This window comes from Phragmites australis, chromosome 3 (assembly GCF_958298935.1).
Source record: "Phragmites australis chromosome 3, lpPhrAust1.1, whole genome shotgun sequence".
Taxonomy (NCBI): Eukaryota; Viridiplantae; Streptophyta; class Magnoliopsida; order Poales; family Poaceae; genus Phragmites; species Phragmites australis.
This window is the reverse complement of record NC_084923.1, coordinates 13,008,012-13,023,381: the sequence shown is the minus strand read 5'-3', so window position 1 is coordinate 13,023,381 and position 15,370 is coordinate 13,008,012.

The window sequence follows — 15,370 nt, the reverse complement described above, 5'->3', positions numbered from 1 at the left end:
ATACAAGAGATAAGAGATTTCTGTTGAGAGTTTGATCATGTCTCTTGATGTTGAGGAGAAAGCTCGAGCTAAGGTTGTGCATAACAAAGTATGTGATAGATAGTCTAGCGCAAAGATGGTGTAATAGTCATCTAATGGCAAGTACAAAGGCAAAATAACAAGGCCAAATAAACTACCAACTTCAATAAGAAGAAGATGAACAAAGATGATAAACCTTGCTTTGTGTGCGGTGAGGTTGGACATTGGACCAAAGATTACAGAGACCGCAAAGTAAGAAAGGTTAATCAAGGGAAGAACACCAAGTTTGTCAATGTGACCATTGGCAATACTGGAGATAAAACTAGTGGGTATGGTAATTTACCTATTGTCCTTTCAGTGAATCAACCTATCAGTTGATGGATTGGTATTGGAGCTAATGTACATGTTTGTGCTGACAGTTCAATGTTCTCTTCTTATCAGGTCGCTCATAATTCTTCCATCTTAATGGGGAATAAGTTTCATGTTTCTGTTCATGGTGTTGGCACAGTATATCTAAAGTTTACTTCGAAAATGATCGTGCAGTTGAGGAACGTGTAGCATGTCCCTTTAATAAACAAGAATTTAGTTAGTGGTTTTCCTCTCTGTAGAGATGTATTTAAGGTGTTACTCGAGTCCAATAAAGTAGTTATGTCAAAACATGGACTTATTATTGGTAAAGACTATGAGTGCGGAGGCTTGTTCCGCTTTTCTCTTTTTGATTTTTGCAATAAATATATGAACCATATTTATGGCAATATTAATGGAGATGAGGCTAGTGTTTAGCACTTATGGTTATGTCACATAAACTTTGGTTGTATGACTTGACTTTCTAGCTTGAATTTAATTCTGAATTTTTTCATTGTTAAAGGTTCTAAGTGCCAAAGTTGTGTGCAATCTAAGCAACCTGTAAGCCTCACAAGACAGCCGAGGAGAGAAATTTGGCACCGTTGGAACTCGTACATTCAGATCTTTGTGAAATGAATGGTGTGTTGATGAAGGGTGAAAAAGATATTTCATGATTGTTATTGATGATGCATCTAGATTTTATTATATGTATTTGTTGAAATATAAAGATGAGGCTCTATACTACTTTAAGATCTATGAGACAAAAGTTGAAAATCATTTGGAAAGGAAAATCAAACGACTTAGGTCGATTCATGGTGAAGAGTACTTCTTGAGTGATTTTGACTTATTCTGTAAGGAATATAGAATTATTCATGAGAGAACGTATCCCTATTCACCCCAATCAAATGGGGTAGCCAAGAGGAAGAACCATACCCTGACTGACTTGGTTAATACCATGTTAGGCATTGTGAATTTATCTAAGGTATGGTAGGGGGATGCCTTGTTGATTTCGTGTCATGTTTTAAATAGAGTTCCTACCAAGAATAAGGAGAAAACCCCATATGAAGAATGGGAAGGGAGAACCATCACTTTCTTATTTGCGCACCTGGGGATACTTGACAAAAGTCAATGTACTAATAACTAAAAAGCACAAGTTGAGATCTAAGACAGTGGATTGTGTGTTTCTAGTAGTTAAATCGGAGCATTGCCTATAGGTTTTTAGTAGTTAAATCTGATGTATCTAACATGCTAATCGATATAATTATGAGTCTAGAGATGCCACTTTCTTTAAGAGCATATTTCTTATGAAGGATATGCATAACACTTCTAATCGAACCTCTGAGATAATTCCTGACCCTATCACACCACTCGAGTATTCTAAACAACCACTTGAGCAAGTTCTTGAGGAGGATAACAGTGAAGCTCCAAGAAGGAGTAAGAGACAATGGATAATAAAATCATCTGGTGATGATTTCACAGTGCACCTTGTGGATGACACTCATAAGTCGATTTCAGAAGCATATGCATCTCTATATGCAGACTACTGGAAGAGGTTGTTCGTAGCGAGATGGATTCCATTCTTGCCAATGGGACTTGAGAAGTCATAGACCGACCTTATGGTTGTAAACTTGTAGGTTATAAGTGAGTGTTCAAGAAGAAGCTTAGTCCTGATAGTATTATCGAAAAGCATAAGGCTCGACTTGTAGCCAAGTGTTATACCCAAAAGGAATGCGAAGATTTCTTTGATACTTATTCACCTGTCGCTCGACTGAGCACGATAAGAGTACTACTTTTCTTAACTGTCTCACATGGTCTTATCGTTCATCAGATGGACGTTAAGACAACTTTTCTTAATAGAGAGTTGGATGAGGAAATTTAAATGGATTAACCTTATGGGTTTGTAGTAGAAGGTCAAGAGGACAAGGTATGCAAGTTGCTGAAATCTTTGTATGGCCTCAAACAAGCCCATAAGCAATGACATGAGAAGTTCGATAGAACATTAACATCTACGAGCTTTGTTATTAATGAAGCTGATAGATGTGTGTATTATCACCATGGTGGAGGTGAGGGAGTTGTTCTGTGCCTGTATATTAATGACATCTTGATTTTTAGAACAAATCTTGATGTAATTAATGAGGTCAAATTGTATATGTCTAGAAATTTTGATATGAAAGATCTGGGAGAGACTGATGTGATCTTAAACATTAAGTTAGTTAGAGGTTAGAATGAAATTACACTTTCGCAATCCTATTATGTGGAAAAGATCTTGAGCTGCTTTGGTTACATGGACAACAAGATCGCTCCAACACCTTATGATCCTAGCTTAATACTTCAAAAGAATAAAAGAATTGCTAAGAATCAACTGAGATACTCATAGATAATCGGATCACTCATGTACCTATCTAGTGCTACAAGTCCTAACATCTTATTTGTTGTGAGCAAATTGAGCCGGTTTACTTCTAACCCATGTGATGATCATTGGTATGTGTTTGATCGAGTCATGCGCTACTTGCTCGGAACTATGAATTTTAGACTTCGCTATACTGGGTATCGTACTGGAAGGTTATAGTGATTCAAATTGGATATTCGATATTGATGAGATCAATGCCACAAGTGGACATGTATTTACTCTTGCTGGTGCTACTGTTTCATAGAGTTCTTTCAAATAGACTATATTGACGAGATCAACCGTGGAAGCAGAACTCACAACATTAGACACAGCCACTGTTGAGGCAGAATGACTGTGAGCTCTTAATGGATTTGCTAGTGATTGATAAACCGATACTGGCTATCCTTATGAACTGTGATAACCAAATAGTTATTGTTAAAGTGAACAGTTCTAAGGACAATATGAAATACTCAAGATATATAAAGAGAAGATTGAAATCTATCAGAAAATTGAGAAACTCCGGAGTGATAGCATTGGATTATATCTAAACGGCTAAAAACCTGGCAGATAAATTTACAAAGGGACTATCACGAAATGTGATAAATAATGCATCGAAGGATATGGGTATAAGACCCATGTGATTTATACAGTAGTGATAACCCAACCTATGTGATTAAAGATCCCGTGAATTAGGACCGAAGAAGAACAAGCTATTGGTTAACTGAAGAAGAGTACCATACAACCCACTCGAGTAAATATGCAAGACTCTCAAAATCTATAAGGCAGGTTGGTTATTGCCTTAATATGTTATGTTGGCTTTAATTAGTGAAGATAGTAACCTACATGACATTCTTGAAAGAACACATCTATATAAACTTGACTGTTAGTTGCAGTCTATGATATTTTAGGGATCTCTAATAAACTCATGAAGAGACCATGGAGTAGGACTTATATGCTTCACTAGCGGGGTAGACTACTGGCAGCCAAGTATCAGTTACGACTTCAAGTGAAACATGTTTGCATAAGACTTGCAATTCAAGGCTTAGTCTATTGTCTAAGTTTTTAATAAGTATAGCTTAATGTTTTAGGTGGATGTTCAACTCAACAGTCTCCACTGAAACACTGGTATATCAAACAGTGAGAAAAGACAAATATTTGTAGGACTTTGATATCTGGTGGGAGATTGCTAGAATATATGAGCTCAGCCTATTATATTTGTATAATTCTAAATAAATCTCAAAGGCCCAACTATGTGAGAGAGATGTGTATCTTTAGTCCCACCTTGCTAGTGAATCTGGATGGAGACCAACTTAAAATGTTTCTCTCCTCAACCCACTTAGCATGTGTGGATAAGAGGACTAGAAGAACATACGCATGCGCTCGCTCGCCTCGCCTCGTCGGGCAGAGCCGTGGCCGGGGCGGAGGGCGCGGGCACATGACACCTGTGTGAATGGTACGTCAAAATCGGGTTTAGTTGCTTGCGCATGTCCGATTTCCTTTTGCGGTTTTATTCATTTTTGCTGCGTGGATAAATGAATAAATATATGGAAATCGTGTCGATCAAGGCTCTGATCATAGTGGTGTAACCGACTCCGATAGTGATACGTCTCAACGGTGTGTCTCTCTCTCTCTATATTTGCCAGTAGCCGCACAAAGATGAGACGAAAGTTGCATATTCGCAATTAGGGTTTTGCCAATTTCTCTTTACTACACTGTCGCACGTAGACCACTCCATCCCGCTACGTTGGCGTGCACCGACGAACGGGAGAGCAGGTCGTTGGAACCCGCTGCTCTTGGGATCCTGTATAGGGAGAGGACGAATAAAATTTTTGGGAAGTGCTCGTCGCGACAGCTCACAATCTGCTTACTCTACATTATCGTGTGCTACTCCGTCTACATTGCCACCGTTATCGCCATCTGCTACATCGAAATCAACTTTGACTACTTCATCTTCATATCGTCTACTGCATCGACGTCATGGGGGCTTCTGCATCTCACGCTGCCATCGGATACGTACATTGCAATTCTACTCGAGTGTTTAATCGAGTAAATTAGTCGATATACTACTCGAGTGTTTTAGTTGAAATATTTCTCGAGTGAGCTAGTCAAGATCTTTTTCAAATATATAGTCAAGGTTGATTGGGGTTGGTCGAATTCTAATTGATTCTACTCGAATTTTGTCGAGGCTCGTTTGAGCTAGTCGATAATTAATTATCTGCATCTATTTATATTCATGTTATATTAAAAATTATATTAAATTAAATTTAAAAGTACTATTATTTCCAAACCAAAGACCACAGCGCATGTCCGGAACCGAGGCGCTCGCCATCACGGAAGGCACCAAAAGAAGGCTGCCTAACTCTATCATCTCCAAAATGTATTTGGACTGACTGCGCGCCCGTCTTATTAACGGTTTCCAAGTCACGCGTGCCAGCCATGTGACGAACTGACGACGCATCATGCCCGGCCTGTCTCTGACTGTCTGATGCACGGTCGTCGTTGGCGTCGGCGTCGGCGAAGCAGCTAATTAGCGGACAGCATTAGTCTGCAATTGCCTGTGCTGTCTTTGTTTAATCATGGCGTCCTAGGAAGTACTACGAGTACTCCATTCTGTCATGTGTGCTGGCGCCCAGGAGTAGGCTCTAGTGTGCTACCACTGTGGAATTACCAGGCCTTGACAGAATCACGCCGCATGGATCCAAACACACTCTGGATGTACATGAAGAATGTCCAAGCGAGCCTCGAAGGTGTAGACAAGCTGGTCCCAATCTGTTGGAAACTTTGAATTGGGATGACATTGTTGCAGTTTTTCTTCGGGTGGTGTAACATCTTAGTTTTTAGCCTAAAATCGAAAACTCTTTGCAAAAGAAATAAATTTTTAAACTCAAACAAAAATGTGAAGATCTTTTCTTTCTCTCTCTTTCTCCTTGAACTCATTTCAATCCAACATTCTTCTCCGGCCCATTTTCCCGGCCCATCTCCTTCTCTCCCTCTCCCCTTTCTTTCTCTCCTACAGCCCAGTTTCCCCACCGGCCCACTCCTCCTCTTTTCTTCTCCCGCGGCTTGTGCACATCAGCTGGCCCGACCACCAGGGCCGGTCCAGAGGGGAGTTGAGCGGTGCGACCGCCCCGGGCCCTAAAATCCAAATGCCTCATATATATATGTATACTGTGTATATCGACCCAAAAGCAAACTGAAAAAAATTAGATATGGACGATTTATATTTAATAATAGGGTCCCATTTTTAATATCGCTCCAGGCCACCGAAATATCAGGGCCGGGCCTGCCGGCCACCTCCTTCTTTCCTCTTCTCCTCACCTGCTCCCCTCCTCTCTGTTCTCCCCATGCATCGGCCCAGCCCGAGCTGGCCTTCTTCTTCCTCTCGCGCTCGCTCCCACTCACACGTGTGCGGCCACACCGAGCCATCGGCAGGACCACGCACGCATGTGCCAACCCCCACCTACCAACCACCTCCATCGCCGCCCTGTACCGCACCGGAGTCGTCGGTTCACACCGCTGGGTTGCCGCCTCTCTTCCATTGCCTCTACGTGCGATGACCACCCAAGAAGCATCGCCAGCTAAACCGAGCACGTGCAAAGTAAATACCTCACTGCCTCGACTGCCGAGCTTGACCCGCTGCACGCCGCACACGTCCAAGCTTCTACACCACCGGCATTAACCCCTTCTTTTGATATTCACCACGTCGTGCCACGCGCGGAGCTCCGCCGTGGATCCCCGCTGCCGGCTCTGCCGTTCCTCCGCCCAGCTAAAAAAGCCCGACCAATCGCTCCTTTGCTCCCCACCGCCGCTCACCATGCTCATCAAGGCAAGAATCACCCTCCCTCACTTCATCTCTCTCTCCCACCGAGCTTTTCCCCTCCGCCCATGGCGCCTCCATTGATCCACTGCCCAGAGCTACCACTGGCCAATTAGACTTCATAGCAAGTTCCAGCCGGCCACCCTCTACCTCCCTATCCCCCCTGTCCAGCATCTCCTCCTCTCTCCCGAGCTTCCACTATGTCGTCATGGCTGCCACACCTTCTCTCCGGTCGTTGGCCGCCGTCAATGCCCCACCGGCCAAACCAAGCATGGCTACCCCTTCCCCAAACCACACACATGCTCCCAACTCCCAAAATCCCAATCCAAATCCACTCCCCGTATATTTCCCGTGTCAACCACCGCCACTCCCAACTATGGCGAGGCATTAACACTGTTCCGGCCGCCGCCGCCAACGACATGCCCCCTCACCATCTCTGTCACACCGAGACGAACACCATCGGCCTTATCTTGTTCCAATCCGAGGCCTGTAGCCGGTGGCGGCGAGCTCTCCAGCGAGCTACCGCCACGGGCAGACCGCATCGCCGTTCCCACACTGCCTGGCCAAGGCGTTGTCCTCGCTGTCTCGCCACCATCACTCACCGTCTCCTCTCTCTCTCTCTGTGTAATTCGACAAGTGGGCCTGGCTGTAATGCCATCTCCACTGGTCGTCACCCCCTCCTGGGCCGAGTTGGGCTGCCTCGGCCCAACAACAGCCTAGCTGCAACCCATCTCCCTTTTAGCCAGTTCAAATGAACAGTACCCATAGCACAATAACTTTTCCATTTTTCCTGAAAATCCTATTTCTGAGGCCTTTTTTCTCGAGTTAAACTCCCGACCAACTTACGAAGCTCGTTTCTCCTCCGTTTCAACTCTAATTTCAACAATTCTTCCACCAATATCTATCTAAATTCAAATCCTATCTATTCAGACTAGTTTTGTTATTATTTAAAATTTATTTATATTTTTATTTGTATTTATTTGTGTGTTGTGTTGTTGCTGTGTATGCCGTGTTTTAGAAACTAGAGAGTTTGAGGAGGAGGAGGAGGAGGAGTTGGGAACGCAAGATTTCGATCAAAACCCTCTTGAGGACTTTAGCGAAGGCAAGTCGCAATCCATTTCTCTTTGATCATATTGAACCCAATTTTATACAATACAACATGTGCAACCGTTTTTCCACAGATTAAGTGCATGAAGTACTACTTGCTGGCATAATTTAAACTATTGAGCTAGTTATGTCCTATTGTAGATTAGCCAGTCTATTTGAGATCATCCTAAATATAATCTTGGTAACCCTAGGAGAATCGTCTGAGCTACTTTATTTACACTAAGACGATTACCTTGATAATAGTATGCTTAGGACGTTAATCTCTATTGTTATTTTATGCTTAACCAAATATAGATTTGCGAACTATGTATAACTTGGTGCTTGGTGTTGCGTGAGTTGTGGGATGGAAGAACTTGTTGGATATTGATAATAACTGATAACTGGTTAGAGCAGGGGAAAATCAAGGTTTCACCAGGAACGCCTTGGGAGTTGAAGCGCTGTCTATGTGGTAGGCTTCGTGAGGAGTGTTTTCTGTGTGACAGGCTCCATGTGAAGATGTTTTCCTTGCTCATTTAAGGACCGAGTTGATGTAACATCCTACCTAGTCTTCACAGTATAGCCACTTGACCCTGTATGTGGAAGGGCTTAGTCTAAACTCCGCCAACTAGTCTACTGTTCGCTCGGAGGCAGGTGTGCAACGGAAAATCATGGAGCAGGTGCAAGCAGGTGTAGGCTTGATGACCCAGTTAGAGGCCTAGTTAACGGTCAGGAACCTCTGGTTAGCTCCCGTGAGCGGCTAGTGAGATGATATTGTGGTGGGTAATGGCTTTGTTGAGTCACACTCGCATGACGGTGGTATGTTGCCAAACTCAACTTATAGGTAAACTGTACCACTCTGCAGAGGTAAAACTATTCGAATAGCCATATCCACGGTAATGGACGAGCTATGGTTTGATTACAACAACTAGCTTGAGTTGCGTGTGTTTCCTTAGTGAGTGTGTGGGCAAGGTGGGCCCATTTTTGTAGAATAAGTCCGGTTGTGTGCCGTGGGTTGCCATGGACGAAGTATCTGGCAACATTAAAACTTGGATCCTGGTGACTTTCCACCACTATTGAACCCCCTTCATTTAACAATATTGATATGACGCTTTCACAAAGCCGCTTTATGGAAAATACACCATTGCATGTGTAAACTTGGCATTTTCGTAAAGATTAACCTTACAACTTATTCCTTGCTGATATCATATGCATGTATTTATACCCCTACTATAGGGCAAGGGTTGAGACTTGCTGAGTACGTTTGTACTTACTCTTGCTTGTGCTTTCAGAGGACGATTCAGACTTCACCGAAGCAGACGGTGAGGCTAACGAGTAGGTCTCAGTCGCGTCCACCCCTGAGTTGCCTGTGGAGTGGCATGGCTTCATGCTGTTTCTTCTGTGCTCTATGATAGTGTGGATTCTGTTAGCCACAGAATCCTTTATGTATTTTTTGGATAGTGGATCCTTCTCACCACTTCTCGTGTTGTATGTCTGTGATATTATTTGTTGTAAGACTCTTATTTACTAGCGACTAATCCAGAGACTGGTATAATAATGGTTTTAAGCACCGGAGGTAACCTTGGGCGCTTCAGGTGGGAAGAAGTCACATATACATGTAGGGCACTGTCCATTTACTAAGGGCAAATTTCTTATTTGCTATCAAAAATTTTAAATCTTCCCTCCATGACATCAAATTTTTTACCCTTCCTTATTTGCTATCAATTTTATCTTTCTTCCCTTCTCACCCCTCCGTGAGTACATGGGAGTTCTCCCATCGGAAAACACTCTTTGTGGTTACTATTCATGAGTATAAGCACAACAAACTTCCGTTTCTCAAAAAATCCTAAAACTTTTTGTATATATTCCATAATCTATGTGCAACCCATTTTAATTAGATTTACCCAAAAATATGTGTATAATTTAAAGTAAAATTATCAACAAAGGCTACTTTTATAACTTCTAATAATTATTAAGGCCTCAAATAAAATCCCAAAAATATTTAAAAAAATTCACTACTATTCTTATTATGTGATGAACTAATTTCTAAAATTATTTTCACTCCTAAATTATATGGTGAAAAAGTGAGTTACTTTGTAATGCTCTATTTGTGTGCAATGATAAAAATGCATATAAATGGAACATTACAAAGAAGCTCACTTTTTCACTGTATAATATAGATCTAAAAATAATTTTAGAAATTATTCCATCACAGAATAACAATATTAGTGAATTTTTACTGATTTTTGAGATTTTACTTGAGTCCCTAACAATTGTTAGAAGTTATAAAGTAGTCCTTTTTTTTTGGAGAATTTTAGTTTAAATTATACATATGCTTTTTATGTGAATCTAATTAAAATGGGTTACATAAATATTATGGAATACATAAAAAAATTTCTAGAATTTTTAAAGAAACAGAAGACCACTAATTTTTTTAAAACAGAAGGACGCGATGCAGTGTGAACAACACCTGCAAACAGTATTGTGAACATTAACCGCAAATAGTTTTTTTGATAGGAAAACTGTTGGAGTACTCACGGAGTGGGCTGGTAGAAAAAAAGATAAAATAGATGGCAAATAAAGAATGGTAAATTTTTTGATGACATAAAGAAAAGACTTAAATTTTTTATGTCAAATAAGAAATTTGCCCATTTACTAATCTGCAAGGTCTATAAGTGGAGGGGCAAAAAAAATTGTTTTCTTTGATCAAGTGTCAAAAATGTGCATTTACATGTTGTGTACGTATTCAATAAGATATGTCCAAATGGGTCTATCGGGCCGGTCTAGCATAGGCCCGGCTAGGTATGGCTCAGCTAAGGCAAGACCCGATAGGCCCGGCTAAGTAAACGGGCAGTGTCGTGCTAGCCCGCGTGTCAGAGGTGTGGCCCATGGCCCACCCTGTCGAGTCGTGTCAGCTCGGGCACTGTTACGGCATGATCGGCCCGACAGCCTAGTAGGCATGGCACAGCAACAGGATTGGGCAGCTGTGCGGCGACGGGGCAATGCTGCATGGTGGTAAGGGCGGGGCCGCGGTGCGGGGGCTGGGCCGGGCAGCCCTGTGGGGTGAGGCAGCGAGGTGAGGGTGGAGTGGCCAGGCGAGGCGGGGGCCGGGCGGGGCGGTGGCAAGGTGGTGCTGCACGGCGACGGGGTTTTGAATACCTTCAAGAGAATGCATTTGTGTTTTGGATTAGGCTCCAAATTGAACATAACAAAATTATTGATATTATAACAAATATCTTGTTTATCACAAACTGTCAACATCTCATAAGCTTACATGTTCAATGAAACCGTTTAACACATCTCAACTTAGCAAGAAAAGGAAAATACACAATTTGAGATGTTTCTAACTAAAGCCTATAAACCACAATCAAAAGATAGTTTTTTCCATTTTCATCAATATTGCATATAAGAGCAACTCAAGCATTTGATATGAATTCTTTTGCATATTTTGGATTGGATGAATCATAAACATGATTATAGAGTTGCCAAAAAATATGCTATTTCAAATTGCTCATATTTACAATAGAAATGTTTTAGGCACTTTCATGAAAAACAACTTTAAGCAAGTTATTTTCATGCTATGATGCAAGGTTGAATCTTGTTTAGGTTTCATGAATTTAGAATAAGTTACGGAGATAAAATTAGATTGATATATATCACTATTTATCCTTGCTTGTCTTTACTTTGATATGATCCTTCTTTACGATTCCAATTGAAGTTGAATGAGATGATCTTCTTTATAAATACCAATTGAAGGATGAAGACATTCTTCATGAATTCCAACTGAAAAGATCTTTCTTTTGGAAGGACCTTCATTATGATTAACCCAAGCATCCAATGTATCTCCATTGTACCTAAAACTCATTCAAGTACAATTTGGTCCTCAAACTCATTGGGTCTGAAGAGGTTATCAAAAATCTCAACACAAAGAGTAAACTCTCCCATAAATGATGCATATTAACAAGAATTTGATACCGATTGAAATTTGTACCAATTGATAGATTGAAAGCATTGAAAGCATATATCAATTGAAGTCAAATAAAAACTCTATGCACCTTTTAGTCATTTAGAGCTCTTGAGAGAGATTTACTATATATGTCAAAGAAAACAAACATACTATGGATATTAACAATTAAATTTAATAAGCATGCTTATCACTTTCAAGATCCAATAAAGATACAATTTAGACAAAATAGCAAATAAGCCATAAAGATACCAATTTAGAGATAAATATTATAAATGGTGTCCAAATTATATCTAAGATAAAAGATCAACAAATGATCACTTCACAAAGTTCAACAAATGAACTAAGTAAAGATAATAAGCATAGAGCAAACAAATTGCGTATTTGCTCAAAAACTTATCTCAAGAAAATATATTGATAATAATTCAAATATTGAGATAACAAGCTTCCGTAAACTCATTTCCTTACTTTTTGGAGTTAAAGGAAATCTTTCACAAAGAAAGAAATCATTAGAAGCAAAAATTGGAAGGAAGATGATCAACAAATACTATCACTTGTATCACTACCAATTGTAAGAACATAATGGTATAAACGAATATCACAAGATGGTATTTGCAAAATGATATAGATCAACTTTCTTTCAAAGAAGCATGTGAAGAATGTTTAGAAATTAAGCACCATGCTTCAAAAGCATTCTTCACAAAATTAATTATCACAAGTAAACACATAAAAATAATAGTTTATTTGACCTCAATGAGAAGGTAATTCAAATAAGATCATGAGATCAAATAGATCACTAAAGAAGTATCGCGAATCTCAAGTTTCAACTTAAAACCAAATATAGATCAATTAATGGATATTTTGCAATATTGAGCTTTATATGAGCTTGATATACCACATAGATGTTAGATAAACAATTATATCAATTCTAAATGGTATTGCTCAAATATTCACATGTTATGGGTATTTGAGATGCAAAAAGCATAATACTGCCCCATTATATGATAATCTATTCTCCAATGAGCCAAATAGAATTTAATAAAATGATTGAAATCTAATAAGGCTCCAGAACCACACTCAACACATGAATGTGTAATGAATTCTACTCATACTAGTTATATGACCTACACATACTAGTCGGCAAGAAATACTATGTGTGCTAAAAATAAATTATAGCACACTAGCAAGCAATCGTGCATGGATATAAAAAGAGTAAGCATGACAAGATTGCAATAAAGTCTATACATGCTGGTATAAGCATAAACCTAAAACATAGCATAGATATAAAATCTACACATGTAAATGGGATATGAACCTTAAATGTTTCTTGGCACATCAGAAGTTCCGATTTTTAAATCGGATATTCCGATCTGTATAAAATACCAGATTCAGAGCCGCACAAAAGACAGCATTGGATGTTCCAATACTTAAACCGAATATTTCGATATATGTAAATTACCAGAAGTATAGGGCTACTCGAGACTAGTCGGATATTCTTATTTTGATATATGATGTTCCGATATGTGTAAAACATCAGGTATTATATGGGCCGAAATAGATTGGAAGTTCTGATCCAAAGATTGGATATTTCGATACCTGAAAAGTTCCAGAAATTGTGTAGAATAATGGATCTAACACAATGAAGAAGAATATGAATTTAAGACATTGTGATAGAAAGTTACCTTCATAGAGTGACATTTGATAGATAATAAATATAATTCTACATAACTTGGCTCTTATCAATTAGATAAATCTTTAAACAATTTGCCAAGTCTCCAATACCCTCCATTTCACCTATTGATCAATTTTGAGCCTTTTGATCCCCAACATTGTTAAGTTCTAAGACATTAGTCACAATAGGCTTGGTAACCTAAATTACCTTTTTATTCTTCAATCCACATTGATTACCAATTAATTTGGAAAACACATAGCCAATTTCATCATTTCTAAGCGAATAATTTTTATTGACAAGCGGATAAATGTCTCTTCTTGCAGCATGTGTAGCATCTTTTGCCGCCAAGCCTTATTACTTGAGGCTTCGTATCTTGATGACCATTTATTTGACCCATTTGCTTGTATGATCTTAAAATAGTTTGGGGCCTCTTCTTTTCATGTTTGTCATCTTGATGAGAACTTTTTTTTATCTCTTGATGATGAAGGAGCTTCTTCCTTCATAGACTTTTTGTCTAGTTGTTTCTTGATCAAGGCTCTCTTCTTCTTCTTTTTCTTCTTCTTCAAAGGGCACTCTCTAACATGATGACCCACTTTCTTGTACTTGAAGCAAGCGATGAATGCGGTGATCTTCTTTTGACCTTAACCCTTCTTGGCATTGTTAGACTTGCTCTTCTTGTTAGAATTGAATCCAAGACCACTTTTATCTTGCGGATGCCTTCGGTCTTTAAGCATCTCATCTAGAGCGGTCTTCCCTTTGAAGCACGTAATCACATCTTTCTTCAAATAAGTGACTTGGTCCTTGAGGTTCTTTATTTCCTCTACAAAATTAAACTCACAAGTGGAACTAGAGGATACATTAATGTTAGAGCAACAAGGAATAATAGGCAATTCATCATGGATATAGAATTGACATTAAATGAATTGCTAGGACTAGCACATGTTAAATATACATTATGCAAAGAATGTGTGCTATTGTTCACATGAGGTTTATAGGATTTTACCGTTATAATCATTCTCATGAGCTATTTCTAGCATGGTATGAGAAGCTACACTATTTTCATGAGTGCACAAAAGCTCGTCATGGTTTTCTTGTAGTTCCACATACTTGCTAGTTAGCTTTTCAATTTGGGCCCTTAGCTCAATATTTTTCTTATCCAAAAATACTACATGAGAAATAGAGTTAGTAGTATAAACATAATCAATAGGAGAAATAGTATATTTACCCTTAGATAAAGCATTGCAATTAGGACATGACATGTCTAAATCCACTAGAGGCATATCATCTAATTTATATATCAAAGAAATATGCTTAACTTTAAGATCTCATAAAGATTAGATAATGAACTGTGAGATTCTTTAAGTTTTTAATATTTATTATTTTAGGCATTAAGTTGTTCTATTTTCTTAATGAGGAATTCCTCTTGCCTCTCAATATTTTCCTATTGGCCTTCTATTATACTCATGAGTTTGATCATTTTAGGAATATCTTTTTTGTCCACAAGATCAAATCCGAGCTCATCACTCTCACTAGCATTACTACTAGAATTATTAAGATCAACCTCACTTACCGTTTTGTTTTTATCTTTTGCCATATGGCATATTTGTGCATTGGAGTGAGAGGATAAGCATCTTCAGGAAGTGGATACTTGACTTCCAAGTTGAGGAAAATCTATGCTATAATGTCCATATTAGCGACATGTATAGCAAATCTTATTTGTCCTTGATCTTCTCTTAGGTGGAGCCTTCTTCTTGATTTTCTTTGTAGCCTCTCCACCTAAGCTTTGTCTCTCATAGGCTTCTATTTTCTTCAAAATATTAGTCTCACAGGTACTAATGGAAATAGATGTATCGCTATGAGAACAAAGAACCATATAATCATGATAAATAGATATTTTTGCACTAGATGATATGCAAGGCTTAAAAACACTAGTTGGTATAGAAATTTCATTGCAAGTGTTGTTAAAGTCCAAAGAGATAATTTGAAACTTACTAATCTCATTCACCATATTATTACCTTACTTGATTTTTTCAATTGGTGAGGTGGATGTCAAAGTGACATCCTTTTAGACAAAAAAGAAAG